Source organism: Pleurodeles waltl, chromosome 3_1 (genome assembly GCF_031143425.1).
Source record: "Pleurodeles waltl isolate 20211129_DDA chromosome 3_1, aPleWal1.hap1.20221129, whole genome shotgun sequence".
NCBI lineage: Eukaryota > Metazoa > Chordata > Amphibia > Caudata > Salamandridae > Pleurodeles > Pleurodeles waltl.
In genome coordinates this window covers 4,963,099-4,979,253 of record NC_090440.1, presented here as the reverse complement: position 1 = coordinate 4,979,253, position 16,155 = coordinate 4,963,099, and the positions used below count along the sequence as shown (strand labels likewise).

The window sequence follows — 16,155 nt, the reverse complement described above, 5'->3', positions numbered from 1 at the left end:
GCACAGTGAGCAAGGGACCCACGTCTGGGCATTCCCTTCCCACTTAGGGCAACATTAGTAACACAAAAGGATGATGGACGGAGTGCTGACAATGCAAACACTCACCCCCATTCACAGATCTGGGTTTAATCCATCGTTCTTTTGCTCACCATGCCACCCCAGTTCGGACCCAGCCATATGCAAATCAGTCTTGACCCTGTTCCTCATGGGAACAGTCCAGCCCGAACTGCCAGGTCAGGTCCTCCCTGGACCGGAAACAAGCATCCTGGGACCGGTTTCAGGGTATCACCCTTCTTCAGCCAGGCTAGCTTGATTCCAGTGGCACAGTGAGCATGGGACCCACGTCTGGGCATACCCTTCCCACTTAGGGCAACATTAGTAACACAAAAGGATGATGGACGGAGTGCTGACAATGCAAACACTCACCCCCATTCACAGATCTGGGTTTAATCCATCGTTCTTTTGCTCACCATGCCACCCCAGTTCGGACCCAGCCATATGCAAATCAGTCTTGACCCTGTTCCTCATGGGAACAGTCCAGCCGAACTGCCAGGCCAGGTCCTCCCTGGACCGGAAACAAGCATCCTGGGACCGGTTTCAGGGTATCACCCTTCTTCAGCCAGGCTAGCTTGATTCCAGGGACCCACGTCTGGGCATACCCTTCCCACTTAGGGCAATATTAGTAACACAAAAGGATGATGGACGGAGTGCTGACAATGCAAACACTCACCCCCATTCACAGATCTGGGTTTAATCCATCGTTCTTTTGCTCACCATGCCACCCCAGTTCGGACCCAGCCATATGCAAATCAGTCTTGACCCTGTTCCTCATGGGAACAGTCCAGCCCAAACTGCCAGGCCAGGTCCTCCCTGGACCGGAAACAAGCATCCTGGGACCGGTTTCAGGGTATCACCCTTCTTCAGCCAGGCTAGCTTGATTCCAGTGGCACAGTGAGCAAGGGACCCACGTCTGGGCATACCCTTCCCACTTAGGGCAACATTAGTAACACAAAAGGATGATGGACGGAGTGCTGACAATGCAAACACTCACCCCCATTCACAGATCTGGGTTTAATCCATCGTTCTTTTGCTCACCATGCCACCCCAGTTCGGACCCAGCCATATGCAAATCAGTCTTGACCCTGTTCCTCATGGGAACAGTCCAGCCTGAACTGCCAGGCCTGGTCTTCCCTGGACCGGAAACAAGCATCCTGGGACCGGTTTCAGGGTATCACCCTTCTTCAGCCAGGCTAGCTTGATTCCAGTGGCACAGTGAGCAAGGGACCCACGTCTGGGCATACCCTTCCCACTTAGTGCAACATTAGTAACACAAAAGGATGATGGACGGAGTGCTGACAATGCAAACACTCACCCCCATTCACAGATCTGGGTTTAATCCATCGTTCTTTTGCTCACCATGCCACCCCAGTTCGGACCCAGCCATATGCAAATCAGTCTTGACCCTGTTCCTCATGGGAACAGTCCAGCCCGAACTGCCAGGCCAGGTCCTCCCTGCACCGGAAACAAGCATCCTGGGACCGGTTTCAGGGTATCACCCTTCTTCAGCCAGGCTAGCTTGATTCCAGTGGCACAGTGAGCAAGGGACCCACGTCTGGGCATTCCCTTCCCACTTAGGGCAACATTAGTAACACAAAAGGATGATGGACGGAGTGCTGACAATGCAAACACTCACCCCCATTCACAGATCTGGGTTTAATCCATCGTTCTTTTGCTCACCATGCCACCCCAGTTCGGACCCAGCCATATGCAAATCAGTCTTGACCCTGTTCCTCATGGGAACAGTCCAGCCCGAACTGCCAGGTCAGGTCCTCCCTGGACCGGAAACAAGCATCCTGGGACCGGTTTCAGGGTATCACCCTTCTTCAGCCAGGCTAGCTTGATTCCAGTGGCACAGTGAGCATGGGACCCACGTCTGGGCATACCCTTCCCACTTAGGGCAACATTAGTAACACAAAAGGATGATGGACGGAGTGCTGACAATGCAAACACTCACCCCCATTCACAGATCTGGGTTTAATCCATCGTTCTTTTGCTCACCATGCCACCCCAGTTCGGACCCAGCCATATGCAAATCAGTCTTGACCCTGTTCCTCATGGGAACAGTCCAGCCGAACTGCCAGGCCAGGTCCTCCCTGGACCGGAAACAAGCATCCTGGGACCGGTTTCAGGGTATCACCCTTCTTCAGCCAGGCTAGCTTGATTCCAGGGACCCACGTCTGGGCATACCCTTCCCACTTAGGGCAATATTAGTAACACAAAAGGATGATGGACGGAGTGCTGACAATGCAAACACTCACCCCCATTCACAGATCTGGGTTTAATCCATCGTTCTTTTGCTCACCATGCCACCCCAGTTCGGACCCAGCCATATGCAAATCAGTCTTGACCCTGTTCCTCATGGGAACAGTCCAGCCCAAACTGCCAGGCCAGGTCCTCCCTGGACCGGAAACAAGCATCCTGGGACCGGTTTCAGGGTATCACCCTTCTTCAGCCAGGCTAGCTTGATTCCAGTGGCACAGTGAGCAAGGGACCCACGTCTGGGCATACCCTTCCCACTTAGGGCAACATTAGTAACACAAAAGGATGATGGACGGAGTGCTGACAATGCAAACACTCACCCCCATTCACAGATCTGGGTTTAATCCATCGTTCTTTTGCTCACCATGCCACCCCAGTTCGGACCCAGCCATATGCAAATCAGTCTTGACCCTGTTCCTCATGGGAACAGTCCAGCCTGAACTGCCAGGCCTGGTCTTCCCTGGACCGGAAACAAGCATCCTGGGACCGGTTTCAGGGTATCACCCTTCTTCAGCCAGGCTAGCTTGATTCCAGTGGCACAGTGAGCAAGGGACCCACGTCTGGGCATACCCTTCCCACTTAGTGCAACATTAGTAACACAAAAGGATGATGGACGGAGTGCTGACAATGCAAACACTCACCCCCATTCACAGATCTGGGTTTAATCCATCGTTCTTTTGCTCACCATGCCACCCCAGTTCGGACCCAGCCATATGCAAATCAGTCTTGACCCTGTTCCTCATGGGAACAGTCCAGCCCGAACTGCCAGGCCAGGTCCTCCCTGGACCGGAAACAAGCATCCTGGGACCGGTTTCAGGGTATCACCCTTCTTCAGCCAGGCTAGCTTGATTCCAGTGGCACAGTGAGCAAGGAACCCACGTCTGGGCATACCCTTCCCACTTAGGGCAACATTAGTAACACAAAAGGATGATGGACGGAGTGCTGACAATGCAAACACTCACCCCCATTCACAGATCTGGGTTTAATCCATCGTTCTTTTGTTCACCATGCCACCCCAGTTCAGACCCAGCCATATGCAAATCAGTCTTGACCCTGTTCCTCATGGGAACAGTCCAGCCCAAACTGCCAGGCCAGGTCCTCTCTGGACCGGAAACAAGCATCCTGGGACCAATTTCAGGGTATCACCCTTCTTCAGCCAGGCTAGCTTGATTCCAGTGGCACAGTGAGCAAGGGACCCACGTCTGGGCATACCCTTCCCACTTAGGGCAACATTAGTAACACAAAAGGATGATGGACGGAGTGCTGACAATGCAAACACTCACCCCCATTCACAGATCTGGGTTTAATCCATCGTTCTTTTGCTCACCATGCCACCCCAGTTCGGACCCAGCCATATGCAAATCAGTCTTGACCCTGTTCCTCATGGGAACAGTCCAGCCCGAACTGCCAGGCCAGGTCCTCCCTGGACCGGAAACAAGCATCCTGGGACCGGTTTCAGGGTATCACCCTTCTTCAGCCAGGCTAGCTTGATTCCAGTGGCACAGTGAGCAAGGGACCCACGTCTGGGCATACCCTTCCTGTGCTTCCCATGCCACTGGATTCAAGCTAGCCTGGCTGATGAGGGGTGAAACCCCGAAACCGGTCCCAGGATGCTTGTTTCCAGTCCAGGGAAGACCTGGCCTAGCAGTTCGGGCTGGACTGTTCCCATGGCGAACAGGGTCAAGACTGATTTGCATATGGCTGGGTCCAAACTGGAATGGCATGGGCAGCAAAAAAACGATGGATTAAACCCAGATCTGTGACTGGGGGTGAATGTTTGACAATGTTCAGCATTCCGTCCATCACTTGTTGTTTTTGCATTTGTAGCCCTACACCAACGACACGCAGCGCTATATATCAGTTACTCCCAGTGCAGTACAGCAGTGTCAGCCCTACGGAGAGCCCTACACCAATGAGACACAGTGCTATATAACAGAGAGCCCTACACCAACGACATGCAGCGCTATATCACAGAGAGCCCTACACCTGTGACACTCAGCGCTATATCACAGAGCCCTACACTAGCGACGCACAATACTATATCACAGAGAGCCCTACACCAACAACACACAGCGCTATATCACAGAGCCCTACACCAACAACACGCAGCGCTATATCACAGAGCCCTACACCAACGACACGCAGCGCTATATCACAGAGCCCTACACCAACGACACGCAGCGCTATATCACAGAGCCCTACAACAACGACACGCAGAGCTATATCACAGAGCCCTACACCAACAACACACAGCGCTATATCACAGAGCCCTACACAACAACACGCAGCGCTATATCACAGAGCCCTACACCAACGACACGCAGCGCTATATCACAGAGCCCTACACCAACAACACGCAGCGCTATATCACAGAGCCCTACACCAATGACACGCAGCGCTATATCAGTTCCTCTCGATGCAGTACAGCAGCGTCAGCCCTTCACAAAGCTCTACAGGAGACTGAGCTTTGGGGCTGCTCAAGTCTGAGAGCACCCTAAAGCCGCCTGGCTCTGGTCCCCCCACCTTCGAGCAGCAGGTCCGGGCAAGGTGAAACACCAGGGTTCACCCTTGAGTCTGATCTCTGTGCTTAAACCACTGCGGGGGTCACAGCGTACATTTGTGGGATACCATGCACCTCCCTGCTAAAGCTACATTACTTCCCACACTCTATGTGTTAACACAACCACTTTAATAACATTTCAAATCACTGTCCTCTTGAATTACTGGGAAGAGGCACATGAGGTGTTTTATTTACCTTTTGTCCACAAAGATAACATATGTACTTGGATTTCATATACAGAGAAGGGAAGAGAGGGAGGTGGAGACAGAAGGAAAAGAGAAGGAAACAGAGTTAAAGGGGCACAGGGTGGAGGGACAGGGGACAGTGGATTCAAAGGAACTAAGGACCTGATTTAGATCTTGTCGGCATTAACGACAACATCCCCGTCAAGTCGACGGTGTTACACCCAGTGTATTTAGATGGGGAAACATCCTTTTTTACGACTTTTTTTCCCGAAAGTCGTGGTTAACGAAAGCGCAACAACGCTTTTTTTAACCATGACTCCGGTTTTTTGTGCCTTAACTACGTATGTTCTGAACAACAAACATGCGTGGTTAAGGTACAAAGAAGGGAGTTGGCGAAAGTAAGTGGTGGGTTTAGGTTTTGGGGAGTGGGTGGGGGGCCAGGGGGTTTTAGGTTTTGGGGTGGGGTTGGGGGGTGGGGCGTTTTTGGTTTTGGGGAGTGAGTGAGGGGTCAGGTGGTTTTAGGTTTTAGGGTGGGGTTGGGGGGGTAGGGCGTTTTTGGTTTTGGGGAGTGAGTGGGGGGTCAGGGGGTTTTAGGTTTTAGGGTGGGGTTGGGGGGGTAGGGCGTTTTTGGTTTTGGGGAGTGGGTGGGGGGTCAGGGGGTTTTAGGTTTTGGGGTGGGGTTGGGGGGGTGGGGTGGGGTGAGGGATGTAGGGTGAATGGTGCCTATTGCTAATGATTTTATCAGGAATGCCTTTACAACGAAATATCGTTGTTAAGGCATTCGTGGTAAAATCATTAGTAGTAGCAACGAGGTCGGTGTTCCGACCTCGTTGTTAAGGCATTAGTTGTTTTTGAAGTCGTTGTTTCGTCGTACAATCATTTAGATGTTTTGCAGCTCAGCCGCTGACAGCCATGACGGAGCGCTCTTTGCAGCCGTCAGGCTGGCGGGTTCCCGCCGACCATATTTAGATGTTACAGTCCTGCAGGTGGTGTACTGTGGCTGGAGGACATCGCTGGACCACATGAACATCAGACAATGGCAGTGGCTATGGAATACAGGTAAGTCACACATGCACACACTGTACCTTAGAGATATGTGCCCCCCTGCGCAACACACAACACATCACATACACACTATTAGCCATTGCCATTCCACCTCAACACAACACGCACAGGCCGAAAACACACATTGACATAAATCCATGACACAACATTGCTACTATACCTACACACGAAGCAACCACAACAACCAACACAACTACACACTCTTCTACACAAACACCCTTACACAAAGGCACAACTACAGACATCACAACAATGACCGCCACACAACAACACTCACCTGAATGTTGGACATACCAATACAACACACAATAGACACATCAGACCCACATGCAAGTGACACACATACTGACACAACCACAGCTTCCACTATGTCTCCTTCCTCCCCAACCAGCCAATCGCATCACAGACACACATATACATGTACTGACTCACATACACAACTGGCACCACAACATTACAGGTACAGGTCCCCTTGCAACATGCACACATGCATCCCCCCATCCTCCCACTCAGATGTGGAGGTCGCACCACCACAGTTGGCCTGGCGGTAAGGCACTTCCAGATCTGCACAGCGGTAAGAGTGCCTCGAGTCCCGTCGCCAGCCATTATCTCCAATGGCACCATTGCAGCAGATGAGGATTCCTGGTGCAGATTGCGGGTCGTGAGCGGTCTATTGCCTATGGGACCACCAACATTTAAATCTGGCAGGTGGACTGCCAAGGCGACGGGCGGATTTCAGACGAAAACCAACGGTAAAAGGTGGGGAGAGGAGCCAAGGAGGAGTAGTTGGATAGAAAAAAAACAAAGGCTAGGAGAGGTAACAGGACAATAACAAAGCAGAGAAACAGAGTAAAGGCTGGGAGGAAAGATGCGGTGAGGACAACTTGCAACATACTAGATTTTACCTTGAGCTCTGGGCAGGGGGCTTTTATGGCAGCAGGCACACTCCAGGTCAGACGGCAGAGATGTTTCCAGACCGGGGCAAGGCGAGTCTCCAGACCGCAGGTGGTAGGTGTCCAGACCACAGACAGTAAGTGTTAAGTGTCCCACCACTGGTGGTAAGTCTTCAGACCAGGGGGTGGTCAGACTCCAGACCAGGAGTGGTAAGTGTTCAGGCCAGGGGATGGTCAGACTCCAGACCAGGAGTGGTAAGTGTTCAGACCAGTGAATGGTCAGACTCCAGACCAGGAGTGGTAAGTGTTCAGGCCAGGGGATGGTCAGACTCCAGACAAGGAGTGGCAAGTGTTCAGGCCAGGGGATGGTCAGACTCCAGACCAAGGGTGGTAAGTGTCCACACCAGTGGAGGTGCGTGTCCAGTAAGTGTCCGGCCTAAGCAATGGTCAAAGTGCAGTCCAGGTGATGGCTTTCTACGACTGTCCACTGCTGCCTCCGATCCTGGAGTCTGGTTATTGTTTGGACCTCGATGAGGAGTCTGTAGACAAGAATCTCAGCTCTGTTCTCCAGGTCGGACTTTAGGCTGCTCTGGAACAAGAGAGAGTGACAGGACAGTCCTATTACAGCTTCACCTTACAACAGAGTTTACACTTTTCTGAGGAAAAGAAATACAGGTCAATTCTTTACAATTTGATATTTTGGTAGGACAAAAGGCCTGACCTGATTTAGAGTTTGGCAGGTGGGTTCATCCGTCCCAAACATGATGGATATCTCGTCCACTACATCACGATTCCCATAGGATATAATAGAACCATAATACGGGGGACAGGATATCCATCACATTTGTGATGGAGAGACCCCATCCGCCAACCTCTAAATCAGGCCCTAAGATTTATTAGGTGAACAGAATTTGTGCAAAACCCTCAGTGTTTTGTTCTAACATGAAAATTATCACTCTATTCGCTTTAATCATTGCATAGGAATAATTTAAACTGCTTGTAATTGTTTGTAAGTGCTTTTTTCATGTGTCTGCTGTTTTAGATTTATATTTCAAAAGGGAAAAATATTGGATTTCAATATTTATATACTGGCTTAGGTAATATAAATCAGGGATGTGCCAAATTATGTCTGCTCGAATGGGACTCCGAGTTGGCTCGTCTATATTCGTCCGTTGGCCAGATCTGCCTTGAGATTGAACTTCACCGTCACAGGTGGCTCTTTAGCCAAAACATGATTGTGAAGCTTAACATTGTCAGCCCAGGCTGCGAAGGTGTCTTTGGCCGATTCCTGAAACTCCACCCGGGGCTCCAGGCTCCCAAGGTGACTGTGCAAGCTCACCCTCCTTTCACTGGGGCTTTTTAGAACTGCTCAGCCTGCGAGAGCTCCAGACCTGTCCTGAGTAGGAAAGTTAGCTCTAGCTGGTGCCTGGAGCCCTGACCTGGGAGACCTCATGGGCTTCACTGACTCTCTCTGGGGCTTGTGCGAGTTGGTTACAATCTGTCGCTGCATGGGACTGCCAGTCCAGTAGATAGCTGTGTTGGCTGGCCTTCTGTCCATCTGATTCCCTAGCAGCTGATCAGATAGTCCAGCCCAGCCATCGACCAGATAGCTGGGGCCAGCCCAACCAGATGGACTGGGCTTCAAGGTCCTGCATAGAGGCACCAACCACAGTACATGGTTGGGCCATCTGGTTGTTCTGCTGATCTGCAAGGGATTGAGCCCCAAACTCTACAGAGAGGGGGACTCCCTTGTGCCTGTGCCTCGTCCCTAATGCTGGCAGAAGAGGGATGCCGGGGGTAGGTGCCCATGTATGGAGACAAAAGCTTGGCTCAGATGATGACTTTCAATAAATAGCAAAAAGGTATGAAACGTATGGCAATTTATGAATCCTTGACCGAGAATCAGGTCTACAAATGATTTAAACCGAGTGCCCCATGACTATGTGATGGAGGTGGCCCCCTCCCATCCATGCTCCGGTCCTCATTCCATGCAGCCACCCAAGAGGTGGGTTATCCAAGGCCAACCGAGGCTCCACGGCACTGCGGTATCGTTACGGTTTAGGGGGGATTCTGACTTAGAGGCGTTCAGTCATAATCCCACAGATGGTAGCTTCGCCCCATCGGCTCCTCAGCCAAGCACATACACCAAATGTCTGAACCTGCGGTTCCTCTCGTACTGGGCAGGATTACTATTGCAACAACACATCATCAGTAGGATAAAAGTAACCTGTCTCACGACGGTCTAAACCCAGCTCACGTTCCCTATTAGTGGGAGAACAATCCAACGCTTGGTGAATTCTGCTTCACAATGATAGGAAGAGCCGACATCGAAGGATCAAAAAGCGACATCGGTATGAACGCTTGGCCGCCACAAGCCAGTTATCCCTGTGGTAATTTTTCTGACACCTCCTGCTTGAAACCCAAAAAGTCAGAAGGATCGTGAGGCCCCGCTTTCACGGTCTGTATTCATACTGAAAATCGAGATCAAGCGAGCTTTTGCTATTCTGCACTGCAAAAGGTTTCTGTCCCCTGTGAGCTTGCCTTAGGACACCTGCGTTATTGTTTGACAGGTGTACCGCCCCAGTCAAACTTTCCTAAAGTTGGTCATGCCTGGCAGGTTCTAGGCACTTGGAGCCACACGTGAAAGAATCAATCGGACCCCCGCTCCCTCACTAGGTAAGTGAATAAGACGTGGTGTCTCACTGGCAACTCGTGGCAGCCAGACAGTCCCCACTTATCCTACGGTGCTCGTGTCTCTTGACAGTGCCAGACTAGAGACGAGCTCAACAGCCTTTTCTTTCCCCGCTGATTCTGTCAAGCGTGTATCCTTGCCTGTGTTTGTTCATCCACTCACGTGTGTTTATAACTAAATCATTAATAAGGGCCTGATTTGCGGATGGGGTTACTTTGTCACAAACGTGACGGATATTCCATCCGCCGTATTACGATCCCATTGTATCCTATGGGGATCGTAATACTGTGGAAGGTATACCCATCACGTTTGTGACAGAGGAGCCCTCTCTGCCAAAGTCTAAATCAGGTCCCAGTCATGTAGCAGTTATTACCACCATACTGTGGCTCGTTCTGGGTTATCACCACCATACTGTGGCTCCTTCTGGGTTATCACCACCATCCTGTGGCTCCTTCTGGGTTGTCACCACCATACTGTGGCTCGTTCTGGGTTATCACCACCATCCTGTGGCTCGTTCTGGGTTATCACCACCATCCTGTGGCTCCTTCTGGGTTATCACCACCATCCTGTGGCTCCTTCTGGGTTATCACCACCATCCTGTGGCTCCTTCTGGGTTATCACCACCATCCTGTCGCTCGTTCTGGGTTATCACCACCATCCTGTGGCTCCTTCTGGGTTATCACCACCATCCTGTGGCTCCTTCTGGGTTATCACCACCATCCTGTGGCTCCTTCTGGGTTATCACCACCATCCTGTGGCTCCTTCTGGGTTATCACCACCATCCTGTGGCTCCTTCTGGGTTATCACCACCATCCTGTCGCTCGTTCTGGGTTATCACCACCATCCTGTGGCTCCTTCTGGGTTATCACCACCATCCTGTGGCTCGTTCTGGGTTATCACCACCATCCTGTGGCTCCTTCTGGGTTATCACCACCATCCTGTGGCTCCTTCTGGGTTATCACCACCATCCTGTGGCTCCTTCTGGGTTATCACCACCATCCTGTCGCTCGTTCTGGGTTATCACCACCATCCTGTGGCTTGTTCTGGGTTATCACCACCATCCTGTGGCTCATTCTGGGTTATCACCACCATCCTGTGGCTCCTTCGGGGTTATCACCACCATCCTGTGGCTTGTTCTGTGTTATCACCACCATCCTGTGGCTCCTTCTGGGTTATCACCACCATTCTGTGGCTCCTTCTGGGTTATCATCACCATCCTGTGGCTCCTTATGGGTTATCACCACCATCCTGTGGCTCTCCTTCTGGGTTATCACCACCATCCTGTGGCTCGTTCTGGGTTATCACCACCATCCTGTGGCTCGTTCTGGGTTATCACCACCATCCTGTGGCTCCTTCTGGGTTATCACCACCATCCTGTGGCTCCTTCTGGGTTATCACCACCATGCTGTGGCTCGTTCTGGGTTATCACCACCATCCTGTGGCTCGTTCTGGGTTATCACCACCATCCTGTGGCTCCTTCTGGGTTGTCACCCCCATGCTGTGGCTCCTTCTGGGTTATCACCCCATCCTGTGGCTCCTTCTGGGTTGTCACCACCATCCTGTGGCTCCTTCTGGGTTGTCACCACTATCCTGTGGCTCCTTCTGGGTTATCACCACCATCCTGTGGCTCCTTCTGGGCTATCACCACCATCCTGTGACTCCTTCTGGGTTATCACCCCCATCCTGTGGCTCCTTCTGGGTTATCACCACCATCCTGTGGCTCGTTCTGGGTTATCACCACCATCCTGTGGCTCGTTCTGGGTTATCACCACCATGCTGTGGCTCCTTCTGGGTTATCACCACCATGCTGTGGCTCTTTCTGGGTTATCACCACCATCCTGTGGCTCGTTCTGGGTTATCACCCCCATCCTGTGGCTCCTTATGGGTTATCACCACCATCCTGTGGCTCCTTCTGGGTTATCACCACCATGCTGTGGCTCCTTCTGGGTTATCACCCCCATCCTGTGGCTCCTTCTGGGTTATCACCACCATCCTGTGGCTCCTTCTGGGTTATCACCACCATCCTGTGGCTCCTTCTGGGTTATCACCACCATCCTGTGGCTCGTTCTGGGTTGTCACCACCATGCTGTGGCTCGTTCTGGGTTATCACCACCATCCTGTGGCTCGTTCTGGGTTACCACCACCATCCTGTGGCTCGTTCTGGGTTATCACCACCATGCTGTGGCCCCTTCTGGGTTGTCATTGACCCCCATCAGCGTCACACTGTAGCTCTTGTTTCCTACATCACAGTGACTGTGCAAGTGCAACTGCAGACCAAGCTGATTTCAGGGGGAGCATCACACATCGACAGCGGGACAGCGCCCCCCAGTGCTTGTCCAGCAATCTAACATTGCCCAGTCCCTCCCGCACTTTTACATTTTGTAATTTCAATTCTAAAGTGCAGGTTACGTTGTTGTTAGCATTCAGCGATGTGAACCATTGTAATATTGTTTGAGAAACATTTTAAATATGCATTAATACACCAAGGAACAGTATGAATGGTGTGGAATTTTAAAAGCGATATTTCAAGGCTATACTTGCATGCAGGCAGCGAATAATGTTTTCAAAGTGAAAGAAGGCAATTCTAATGTTGTTATCTACTCCGCCCTCATATTCACACACATTTCTACTCATTATGTATTTCAGAACACATCCTTATGGTCACACATTAGGAGCTTGTTAAGTTTTCAAAACATGTTATTCAGGCCACATTAATTGAATTAGGTAATTGGTTAATTATCTATGAATACTTGGCACATGTTTAAAGTGTCCGTTATTCTAGGGAGCAGGCATCCTTTTTGAAGGGGAATGGCTTTTAGAGACCTAAACCTGTTAGGGTGACATCATTACTGTGGGGTCACATCCCCGACAGCCCACGATGAAACCATGAAATGTAATTGTGGAACATTTAGTCTGAGGTTTGATTTCCTGGGTTAAATCACTGTATTAACTAACTTTGCTTTCACCCAGGAAACTGAATGATGTCACCCTAACAGGTTTAGGTTTTTAAAGGTAATTCCTTTCCAAAAAGAAGGCCTGAGCAGATGAGTTATTTCATGTAAACCTGTAAACTTTGCACTTGTATAGCGCACTACTCACCCATTAGGGTCTCAAGGCGCTGTACACATACTGCTGTGAAACCCCTCCTGGCTTTTCCCTGTGAAGCGCCCACTCCTGGACAGCCCCAAGGTGAAGCCAAGCATCCAAGCGCTGTGAGGGCCATGGTGGAGATTAAGCAAGCTATTGCCCAGAGTTACAGAGTGGGACCCATGAATTAGATTAGGCACTAGGCGAGAATTATCTGGTCCAAGGGAATTGAGACCAAGACCTGCCGAGGTGGGAATGGAACCCTGGTCCCGGGCCAGATCTCTGCATCAGGGTCTGCCGCTCTAACCATCATGCCACACTTCTCCACTATATGACTCTATGAGCTTTATTTAAGCCTCCATTTTTTGGAAGCGCGTTTCGTAGTCATTGATTTTCACATGGGTTTAGTCTGTGTGTGTTTTGTATGATTTTTGGCTCTTATTTTGTTTATTAGAGTGTTCATACTATTTTCTTGGTTACTATGGCGCGTTTCTTGCTTCTCTACCGTTCCCTTTCCTTTACAGGCGGTATTGGTGGCTTTTGAGGGCGGTCGCGTTAAGCGGTGGACTGCAGTTTTATTTGGCTATTGATTACATAATTCTTTTGAAACAGCCTCTCTCATGCAGAGTGTTCGCGTGCGCCGCCTGGACCTTCCTCTGTTTTCCAGGTCGATCAGTGTTCGGCGTTAAACACGCCGTTGTTCTTGGGAAGCGTTCCCATGCGCACGGCCGGGCGCTCGGATAATTTAGAGGAAAGTTGTTAGAAGTGACAGCTTTTTCTCTCGCAAGGTTTTTCAGCCATCTTAGTTTGGGCCAATAGTGATTTATTTATATTAAACAAATGCTACAGTTTATTTTGTTTATGTCATCGTGATTGGTTGGTGACAGTTGATCGTATTTTGCTTTACGTTTGGTTTGATTTGGGTTTTCTTGTAGAAGGAAGCCTGTTTATTACAGGAATTTCTTTATTGGATTTTGGTGTGGTTGATAATACGTTTTGTTTTACAATGTCTAGTTCTGAGGTAGAGACAGTTCCTGAGGGAAAGATAAGTGAGGAGGTAATTAAATAATTGATCCAATCTGAAAGGAGAAATTGCATTCAGGAGACTATTGAGAAGGCTATGGCTCAGAATTAAAAAAGGTCAAGTTCCGATGATGAGTTTTGGTCTCTGCCGGATGAATATACCTACAAGGCCGTGAAGCGAGGTAAGTTGTTGAAGAGAACGTTTGTGTGAAACCGAACTTGGATCCAGCATTAATTACATGATGATTCAAGATGGGAGGGATCCAACAAAAGAACTTGAAAGGTCTCTGAAACAAGTGTAGGACAAAGTTGTGGTTGTTTAGGGCCGTTAGCACGGATCCTGGACGTGGCTGAGGGGAAGGGGATGGAGTCAAAGGGCCCTGAATTTGATAGGTAGTGCTAACGCAGCACTTAATGCAGAGAGATGTAAAGCCATTCTGATGAAAATGAATCCTAAATTAAGTGATTTACAAACTAAGGGGACCAGTGAAGATCCAAAAGGGTTATTGTTTGGTGAAACTCTGGTCAAAAGTATAGGAAAGTTTGAGCCAGGTGTACAAAGCCATTTTGCGTTTCCTATCACTCCAAATCACTCTTTGAGTTAGATAAGAAATGCAAAATGGGCTTTTCAGATGTACAAAGCCCTTTAGGGAAACACAAATTGCAGTTTCTACCCAGTAGATATCACAATTTGCAATCCTCTGAATAGGAAATCGCAAATAGGGATTACCTGTTTGGGAATCCTTGTCAGAGGTACAAAGCATTTCCTAAATGAGAATTGGGCATTTAGGAAAAACAACTGCCATCAACTTCAAGTCAATGGCAACCATGTGCAATTTAAAAATGCTCCCCAAAATGCTTTTTTAAAGTAAATGGAGCCTCTTGGGCATATGTGTGCTCGACATGTGCACCACTATTTTTGGGGTACATTTCAGGGGGCCTTTTGCCCATAGCTTTCTATTTGAGAAATTCAAAACCGGCCCATTCTGACAAATGTCGTGGGATTTCTTATTTGCGATTTCCTAATAGCGATTCCTACTTTACAAGAAATTGGTATCTTGGTACATAGCATTTTGCATTTCTACCGATTTCTATGAAGTCACTATTTAGCAAACGCAAAATTTCATCTACGTACATCTGGCCCTGTGTCTCTACATTTACGGCTTTAGATAAGGCTCAGCATAATATGCGTAGGATGGTCAGAGGGAGTGTTTTTAGAAGGGACGGCAGAAGGGGACTATCTGTCAGCCGGGGATTTCAAAAGTCCCATTTTGGACAAAGAGGAGGTCGAAATTATCGAGGTCGAAGGAGGTGTGGATTCAAATTTTTACCCTCAAAGGGGTAGAGTTCAACGAAGTAGAGAAAACAGGGCTCAAGGCCACATTTCATCAGGATTTCAAGGCGAATACAGCAACTATTTTTGCTTTTTTCCAAGAAAGGTAATTTAAAGGTATTCAGGAAAAAGTGGGAAAAGATTACTCATGATTCCGTGAGTTTTAGAAACCATTCAGGGTTACACACAGTCGTGGCTCGCACAACGGTGAAGGGGCGGGGCGGCGTGCGGAGGGGGAAATTCAATTAAAAAGAAAAAAGAAAAAAAATGACCTGGGCCGCCGCCGCAAGAACTGCGCTGCTCCTCACCTCTTCCTGCAGACACAGGTTCCCAGCCCGCCCTACACCAGTCCTGACGCTGCTCAGAGCAGCATCAGGATTGGCTGGGAACACCCAGCCAGGGCGCTCCCAGGCAGACTGGGAGCCTGTGCAGGCTCTCTCCAGCCCATGGGGTTGCTGGGCTGGAGAGAGCCCTGTGTGCATGTGTGTTTGGTCGGCCCCCTCATTGCTCGTCATCCCCGTAGCCCCGCCCCCTTTCTCCAAAAACGATAATAAACAAAGTTATCGGTTTTGTGGAAAGGTTTTGCAGCTGTCACTGCTGGCGGGGAGGCGACGCTCCTCCGACCTTATGGAGGAGCCGCCCCTGGTAACAAAATAGAATTTTTGGAGACTCTGTATCAATGCAGACAACCAAAGTAATTGTTTTTGAACAATGAACAAGAGTTGATAATGGAAGGCAAAATTGCAAGTTCTTTTTCAAAAAGGAGCAATTATGTCAGTAGGAATAAAAACGGTGTGTTTTTAAGCACTCTTTTCTTAGTAGAGAAAAAGGAAAAGGGATGGAGAACTGTTACACAACAAAGGGACTTGAACATATTCTGGGTAAACAGACATTTCAAGATGGAGGGTATCCATCTGTCGAGGAACTTGTTAAAGAACGATTGGTTGGTGAAATTAGACTTCAAAGATGCTTATTTCTCTAACCCAATGTCCAAGGAC

At 49.5% G+C, this 16,155-nt stretch overlaps 1 protein-coding gene across 2 annotated transcripts in view; it reads right to left on the bottom strand.

The window, feature by feature from the left end:
* C1QTNF4 (C1q and TNF related 4) overlaps positions 1-16,155 on the bottom strand; it is a 94,341-nt gene that overhangs the window by 25,549 nt on the left and 52,637 nt on the right. Inside the window, exon 2 of one of the 2 annotated variants that reach the window (XM_069221606.1) lies at positions 7,035-7,611. The exons of the other annotated variant lie outside the window; for it this stretch is intronic. The gene's annotated coding sequence lies outside the window, so the exon portion shown is untranslated. The remainder of the gene's footprint in view (positions 1-7,034; positions 7,612-16,155) is intronic. 2 annotated transcript variants of the gene reach the window in all.